We start from the raw sequence: 9527 nt of genomic DNA on the forward strand, positions 1-9527 counted from the left end.
AGCCCCTTCATGCATACTCAAATGATTAAAGCTAATGTCGTTGTCTCAAAGCTTATGGATAGCCCTAGGTCAATCTCTATCTTATTCAAGGATTGTTGTGACAATAATTCATAGGAGAAAACAAAATTATATATGCTGTTTTGAGAAACTTGGGATATAAAATCCATCCATTCATCCATCTAAATAAAATCAATTAATCACTATTAAATAAAGGCTAGGAAGACATTCCAGTTGAGAGATTCACTGTTTAGCTGTAGGGTCTTTTTAAGATGCTGAGAAGCCAGTAGGAAGTTTGCTCACATACTCCACGTCAGGTTTTTTTTCCCCCTCCACAGGCCAAATAAGCAGGAATGTGACGAGGGAACCAAAATATTAAAACAAGCCTTGGGGTTTTACTTTAATTTATTGTTTTTATTACCTTGAAAGACAGTGATCCCTCTTATTCAAATAATCCACCGTACTTTGGATGGGACCCCTTCCGTTTCTGGACCTGGGAAAATTGCTCCCATTTTTTTCCCCTCCAGACTCTAGCTGAAAGAAAGGAGTAAAAAGGTGAATTCTCTTTCAAATCATGCTTAATTCGTAGTAACCTCATCGTCACATATGACAATGGTTTGCCACTTCTGAGATATTTTTGCAAATTCCCGGCCCAACATACAGTTCTAAGATACCCTGGTGGGTCCCCTAGGATCCTGCTTAGTTTTCAAGTTCAGCCAAGACTGATAGGTACGGTCACCTGATTGAGCCAAAAGAAAAGAGACTCATCTGTAGAATGAAATTGCTAATTCCTATCTTAATATTTTCTGAGTTTTGTTAGCTTCATCCCAGTCAAAAAAGGAATCAGGAGATTATCTAAAGGATTTTTTTAAAAAAGAGTTTGTCAACAATGGATGTGGCAACTTCAAACTCCTCCACTTCTCTTTAACTTCATTTCACTGTTAAGTAATGCACAGTTTTATCTTGCCATATTTCAATAATTTATTACACACAAGAGAAACCTTTAAAATACAAAGATACTGGGTGGGGGCACAAAATACAATAATAGTATGGCAACCAGGGTGCTTTTTCCCAGTTTAAAAGTGTCTGCATCTGTAGTCCAAATCTGTGTCCATTTTTCACTAACATACAGTTTTCCTTCTTCCTAAAGAATCCTGCCAATTGCCCATTAACTTCATTGTACAGGATGTAATAACAGCAGCAGACAGGGAGAATCAGGGTTGTTCTTTTGGGTGTAGCCCTATTGGACTCAATTTCTTGGAGATGCTAGAACACAGAGACCGAGCATCAAGACTAGCACTTAGAATCAGTGAAATCATGGCCATTGTAACAAGCAGGATGTGTATGCAGAAAGATCCATACATTGCAGAGATTCATAGGGAAAGACATAAGTAGAGGTTAAAATTGGTTCCCCAACCTAAATGACTTAGAGGTAAAAAAATTCTTTCAATAACATTCCAGATTGTGACCTGTTTACACTGGGTTATAGAGTCCAATGTGAGACTTCAGCTAGCTCTCTTTTACATAGTCCCACCCTTTTATTTGCAAAGTACCTCTGTTCTGTTCTGAGTCATGCTAGAATGTATCAAAGAGTTGGAATAAGTGAACTTCCTTATATAAATAGCTTGTATAGTCTTTTCTCAAAACACTTTTGTAAAGTGGGTAGCTATGATTCCTGAATGAATGAATGAATGAATGAATGAATGAAGAAAAGAAAGAAAGAAAGAGGCATAACCACTTATGACAAAGTTCCTATGATAGCTCATTCAGTGAATGTCCTGTGAAGCTAAAATCATAGGACACCAATTTTTATTTCCATCTTGTTTATTTTACTAATTTGTGGCCAAAACCCCACAAAGCACAGCAATGCAATATGCAGTAAAAATAGATAGCAAAAGGAAATTGGTTGATTTTAATTGTTTCAGATTATCATCTTCAAACAACCTCATAATGGCAATACCAATTAAACAGAACTTTGCTACATTCCTCCACATCACCACTGAAGAGCCTAAGACTTGTAAATGGACAGCTTCAGTTTCTGACCAATCAGCACAGTAAGTGGCAAATACAGCAGAGGGAACAATGAAGTAAAAAGTAAGTAATGGCAGTCCCTAAGCAAATATAGAAATGTTCCCCATAAGAAATGTGGTATCCTTTCATCAGCATCAAAGGTAAGGCTTGCTAGCATGAGAGTTCTTCTGAGTGGGAAGAAGTAGATTTATTTAGGTGTCCTTGAGGCAGTAACGGAAATTTGAGCTCCGACATTCTGACCCTGTAAAGTTTATTACCATAATGAATTAGAGTTGTGTGCATGTTCCTACATGGTCGCAAAGCATGAGCCACACATGCGTTATGCGTACAGAAACACTGTCAACTACAAAGAGGACTTTGATGACCCAAAGGCACTGGTGAGAACTAAGCTGAAATCTCCGGATTCCAGTGGATGCAACCTACAATGAACTTCTCTTCTACTTTTGGGAAAGACAGCAACTTCCTGGGGTTGAGACATATTGTATAAACTGTACCTTCACAGAGGACATCATATTCTGTGAAATCTTGCTCTGCAAAGTTTTAATACACAGTTGAGAAATGTGGACCTTCCCATATGCAGTGCTGGGGAAATTAGATTTGCTTGGCTATGTTATGCTTCTGGTTTAATTGTGATGGTGTTTTATTGTATTAATTTGTTGCATGTTTCAGAGCTGGCAAGATTTGGGGGGCCTATTAAGGCTGTGAAATAAACAAGCAAATGAAATGCAATAATACTGTATATAATATATAATATACAGTATATGTCTGCCGCAAATATTCTTTTTCTTGCATTACAATTAAAATCACCTGACATCAGCCTGCTTTGTGTGACCCTGTCCTCTGTGGTTCATCAAGTGGAAGAGATCCCAAGTGCTATCCTTCAGGTTGTACTTTGTTTGGGATGCCTTTTCTACTGAATCCACCTTTCTACCCATCAAGTACAAAATATCATAAGCATTGCTTTTATTCTTGTAAAAGATATTTGAAGATCTCTCACTCTTTCTGCTTAATTTAAGTAACCTCCTACGAGACAGGACTCACTTAATCAGATGGTCTTCAAAACCAGAGCCATTCCATACAGAGGAATTTAATTTCATTCATTGTCATAAAAAAATTACATGATCTGCTTTGAAAGTACCCATCCTAGTAGTGTATCTTGTTTTCAGAGAGATTAATAAACGTATATTCCTCCACTATGTATAATATAACACAGAGCGTTGAGCTCAGCTGAAACCAAAATTTTGCTTAAAGTCATATTTCTCAATCAGTCTGTGCAAAATATTTATGAGAAATTTCTTTACACTTTCTTTTTCTATTTCTTCCTATTAGTTTCTGCAACACTGTGGTGCTTTTGCATCATAAGTCAATGGGATAAGCTGGGGGGAAGCAGAGAATAATTCCTAGTACCATCAGCAAAATGTGCTCTGAGGCCAACAATGGCATGCTCCCTCCTCTAGGGGTCACACGTTACACTGTAAGATGGTGAGAATGTGTGCTCAGCAGAAAGTATTATTCATGTACTTTTGAGTAGGGACTTGCTTGTCCTGTAACAATCTTGGAAAGGAGAAACATATTAGAAGCTTTTAGGCCCTAATTATAATATCACCCTTATCTTTTGGGTCCAGTTTGTAGCCAAACAAGATGTGACAATCTATTGTGCTTCTGGCTCCTCAAGAAAATCTGTTCATTTGACAGGAAGATCATCTATCTTATCTTAATGCCCCAGAGAGCTCCTGTAGCCACTTTTCTACTGTGTCTTGGATGAAGTTGTACTAACATGAACAGTGTGACAGATATATGGAAGAACTTATAAGATAATTACATGAATTGAAGTATTTTAAGCCTATAACTTCATTGACACTGAGTACATTGGCTTGGCTCCTGGCCTTTTAAGATCCATTTGGCACACTAAAATTTAACAAGTGAATTTGTTAGTTAGTTTGTTTGCTTTGGCATTCTGGCAAAAGATTTCCTGCTAAATTTCTGAACGACCAGCTGCTATTAAACACAGATCTTTTGGTCTCTTAAAAAGATAGTAAACAGAATAGAATATATGTGAGGATTTAGGTACTTAAAACAGATTTTTAAAATGTAAATAATATGCTTATGAGCTCTTGGAACAGATAAGACACATTATGAAAAATGAAGTTGGGAACAAGTTCCCAACTGTTCAACGAGGAAAAGATCCAAGTGGTTTTCAGAACAAGCTATTATGATAGTTAGGAAAGCAGGGGATGAAATTGTTGGGGAACAAGGATGTATGACACCTGAACACAGACCTTCCACATCAAGCAAGAAAGGACAAGGAAAAATATCTCAGTCAAGAATGTTAGCAAACAGAAGAATGTAACAAGAAAAGGAAAGTGAGATATGTTTAAGGAAAATCAGAAATTGCATGAAATGTTACATAGGACTAGTCAAGAGTAATCATGGAAGGGATCTAACAGAAGTAAATTAGATTATGTGAAGATGGAAGACTATCTGAAATGGAACTGTAAAATGAAACTAACATTTCTTGAGGAAAAGTATTTGGGAAAAAAATGTAACATAAAGGCACGGAAATACTCACTGAGAATGTCAATAAATATGAGATTGGTATATATAAAAAGTGTATATAAAAATCAGTGTATATAAAGGATTGGTGTATATATGCCTATACCAAACAAGGAAGATGCAAAAGAACATGCAAATTATCAATCAACCATTACAATAATTCCTCATAGAAGCAAAATTTTGGTTAAGGTTCTATAAAAAATAGAGCAATGCCAAATGAACAGGCAAGTTTCAGTAGGATAGAAGGACAAGAGATTGGATAACTAATGTAAGATGGATAATAGTGACAGTAAGAACATTTCAGAAAGAAATTTGCCTATAGTAAGGCCTTTGACTGTGCATGTAATTATTCTTCTGGGGAATTGTTGCAATTAACAAGGAACTACTACTAAGTTTGCAGAAGTAAAGTTGTCAGTTTAAAAACAAAGGTGTGTCTGACACAAGCCATGGTCTTCTCAATTGCCACATATGCCTGTGAAAGTTGGACATTAAAAAAGGAAGATAGAAGAAGAATTGATGCATTCAAATTCTAGTGTTGGCAAAGATTATTGAAAATACCATGGACTGCCAGAAGAACAAACAAATCAGTTTTAGAAGAAATACAGTTAGAATGTTCCCTAGAGGCGAAGGTAACTAGGCTTAGACTCTCATACTTCGGGCACATTGTCAGGAAAGACCGATCACTTGAAAAGGACATCATGTTTGGTAAAGTCAAGCGCCAGCGGAAAAGAGGAAGGCCTTCAATGCGATGGATTGATACAATCACAGCAACAATGGATGCAAACATTGGAACAGTCAGGCATAGGGCACAAGACCGAACAGCATTTCATTCTGTTCTACATTGGGTCGCCATGAGTTGTAAATGACTCGACGGCAACTAACAACAACAACACTACTATAAGAAGTGAATTTGGAAAAACAGTGGTTTAAAATAAGGAAGAGAATGGAACAAGGAATGTATCTGTTTAAATTGTGAAGCAAATCTAATATAAAAATGATAGGATTGGAAGAGATGACACTTGGGAGTGAAAATGGGAGTGAAAAACTAGCTATTTGAGATGATGCTACAGATGATGCTACTTTGTTAGCTTTGTTACCTGAAAGTGAAGAAGACTTAAATACCTCAGTAGCAAAGTAAAAGTAGACAGTGTAAAATACAGGTTAACATTAAATATTAAGAAGTCAAAGACCATGTCAACCAGCATTCTTGGTGAACTCACACCTAATAGTGAAGAAATGAAAATAGGAAATAGTTTTTATCATCTTGGTATCAAGGATAAAGATAGTATATTCAATAAATAAAGATGAGATTAATTCTAGGGAAGACAGGAATGAAAAATTAATATGGGATCATGACAGATAAGGATATTTCTGTGACAACAGATATCAGAATAATTAAAATAAATCATACCATGGCAGAACTTGATACAATGGACTTCACACACAATGGAGCAAATTCCTGCAATTATTCACACAGTTAAAGTATCATTCCACAAATGATGCAAATTACATCATTACTGTCAATTCATGTCACTTGCGGACTGACATCATTATGCAAATGACATAACAATATGGAAGTAGCACAATTTGTGTCATGTGTGGAATGCCATCATTATGTAAATTATGTGAATTGATGCAAATGACATAACTTGTATCATTTGTAGAATTACATCATTAAGCAAATTCTTTAAAATTGTGTGATGTACAGTACTTTTGTATTAAATAGACATCCATGAATAACAGACACTCCTTCCTCCAATTAGTCCATTCAAATAGGTTTCATTGTAGTAATGTATGGCTAGGAAAGCTAGACCCTGAAAGAGAGAAAGTAAAAGATAGACCCATACAAATCATGAATTTGGAGATGGTTGCTGTAATGATTGCCTATCCCAATGGACTCCGACTCACAAGCAGGTACTTAATGATATCTGATTTATTAGAAGAATAGTATGCAAATACAGAGAAAGCTAAGAATGAGTAAAAGTGCGCCAAATACAAACTAAAAAACCCTCAGCTCAAAACGTAATCCCTCCCCTCGGCCTGCCGTTGCAAACTCCCCCCCCCCCAGGTGCTGGTAACCGTTTCTACTGATGTCCTGGGAAAGTAACCTTGAACACATGAGATAACCCAAACACATTCCAAACCAGCAGCCAATAGATAACAACCCCACGAGATGGAATCCTCCTCCCTTCCCAGATGAAATACGTATCAGTGAAATGACATGCGAAACGTTACGATGTACCAGCAACATTGGAACAGCGAACATGACAGTTGCCAAGAATACCATGCACTACAAAAAGAACCCATCCGTAGTTCTTGGACCAAATAGAGGATAAATGCTCCTTGAGGTGATGGCCAGCAAGCAGAAATTCATATAGTTTGGGTATATGTGAGTGGATGATGGACTAGAAAAACTACTATATGTGGCAAGGTTCAGGGAAGCAGAAGAGAACAAAGCCAACAGATAAGGTGGACAAACAGGATTAAGAAGATTGCTAGAATTTCCTTGGAACAGCTAGATAATTACTAGTGGTAAAGATGCATTCAGCCAGCAGGGTGGGGCCCAATTTGATAATACCTCATAAACTAAATAATGAGGAAAACTATGTAATCCCAGCCTTAGTCAATGATTCACTGAAAGCTCATTACATAGTATTATTTGAGTTCCATTAGGGAATAACTTATCTATAAAGCCCTACATAAGTCAAACAGTAGCAATGACATCTTCAATAATTGTCTGAGACAGACAGAAATTTTGTACCCCAGGAAAAAAAATGGTACAAATATAGTGATGGTATGATATGTTGACTATTCATTAGGCTGATCTTCTTGATCAAAACAAAAGGTGACAACTCTTTTTGAATTGTGGTACTTCGGAATGGCCTTTTCCAACCTTCGTTTTCCAAATGTTGTTGCACTTCAATTTCCATCATTTCTCTTAAGATTAAACAAGTATATCCTACTGTCTATGTGCCAGGGGACGCGGTGGGGCTGCGAGTTAAACCGCTGAGCTGCCAATCGGAAGGTTGGCGGTTCGAAACCATGCAGCGGGGTGAGCTCCCATTGCTAGTCCCAGCTCCTGCTCACCTAGCAGTTCGAAAACATGCAAATGTGAGTAGATCAATAGGTACCGCTTCGGCGGGAAGGTAACGGCATTCCGTGTCATCATGCTGGCCACATGACCCGGAAGTGTCTACGGACAACACCGGCTCTAAGGCTTAGAAACGGAGATGAGCACCGCCCCCTAGAGTCGGACACGACTGGACTTTACGTCAAAGGAAATCTTTACCTTTACCTATGTGCCAAATCATGGGAATATGTAAACTCTCTGTCACTGCCACACAAAACAGAACACGTATTCCCAGATTTTTTTTTTTTTAAAACATGGACATAAAGTCTTGTTTGACTATTTTTTAAAGTTCAGAATTAAGCAGATATGGGAAATTTTCAGCTAATTAAAGTTCTCTCATGCAAAACATATTTTATTGGCTTTAGAGGTATGTTATTTCATATTTAATAATGGTACAATTGGAAAATGTCAATAAACAAGCAAATACACAGGAGTCAAAGATACTGTAGGAATTCAAATATGCAAGTGTTTACGCTATTGCCAGAAATCATGTAATGGAATTTGTTCATCTGTTTTCTTGGTATCTTTGGCCAGGCATAAGCAATTCCAAATAGTGCCAGTCATTAGCATAATGCTTGTATTTTTAGGGGATCAAATAGACAATTACTCACTTCAAGCATTTGGCATCATATTTCCTTAAGGAAACACTGATACCCTCTGCTGCAATTTATATACATGTGTTCCAAAATAAAATAAATACAATTTTGTAGAAGCAGACTAATATTTGACTTAGCATGCACCACAAATAATTGTTTAGGGAAGAGCTACAAGAAATAAGCTATTGAGATATATAGAAACAGAATGCTTTTGAGACTATTTTGAGTCAATGTCACCATGCTAAAGGGGAAAATGGTTGCCAAGGGTTATCAATGTAACTGCTAATCCAGGCAGTTATTCTGAAAACAAACCAGTGTCCAAGCAATATTTTTCAGCCTGAGAAATCAAATAGTAGCTGTACATATTCTGGTGCAATTTGGCTCCAAGTCACCTGATTCCTGTGAGGAATCTCATCAGATGGAGGTCTAAGAAAGGCAACCTCTGACTCTAGATATTAGGATGGTAAAGTGCGTTGGATTCAAGGCCAAAAGGATGCTTTGGAGCACTTGGGGAGGCTTATATAGCACCTGTCTGCAATTTCTCTGCAGCTTCAGTGCACATCTGGGAAAATATTTTATGTATGTGCCTGTACATGTTCTGAAGCATCTTTTTGCCTTCAGATCCAAAAGTGCTGCAGAGCCTGTTAGACAAAGGGCTAAATAGAGGGAATGAAGTCCACAATTATTTTCAGAGCCTAAAACTAAGGTAATACATAGTTAAAAGGCAAACAAAGGCATCTGTAAGGGGAATTTTAAAAAGTCAAAATAATGGCCAAGACCATATGGCCAAATCCCTGCCCCTTTTATCAACTGAGGCCTGAAAAAGGGGTCAGGACTTTGCATATTCAAGGCTGCCACCTTGACTTTTTGACTCCTTGTGGTTGCACCTTAAGACAAAGTAAACAGAAACAAAAAAACAAGATCCATGTAGAAAAGATAACAGAAAAGAGATGAATCTGAAATGACTTTTTAGCTCACATTTTATTCCTGGTGAACTCTAGCTGCAAAATCTGCCACCCTTACAGCTCTACCAGATCAGTTGCAATTGAAGAGCAACACTAGTATTTTAGTGATATCATGATTGCTAAAGTTTATTTGTTAAAAGAAAGAATCTGCATTTGAGAGTGGCAGGTGAAAAGCCTCTCTGCAAGATGATCCCCAACTGTATGCTAAATAAATAAATAAATAAATAAAGTGCCTTCAAGCCAGTGATGGACTAG

The sequence above is a fragment of the Candoia aspera genome, chromosome 1 (genome assembly GCF_035149785.1).
Source record: "Candoia aspera isolate rCanAsp1 chromosome 1, rCanAsp1.hap2, whole genome shotgun sequence".
In the NCBI taxonomy this organism is placed as follows: Eukaryota; Metazoa; Chordata; class Lepidosauria; order Squamata; family Boidae; genus Candoia; species Candoia aspera.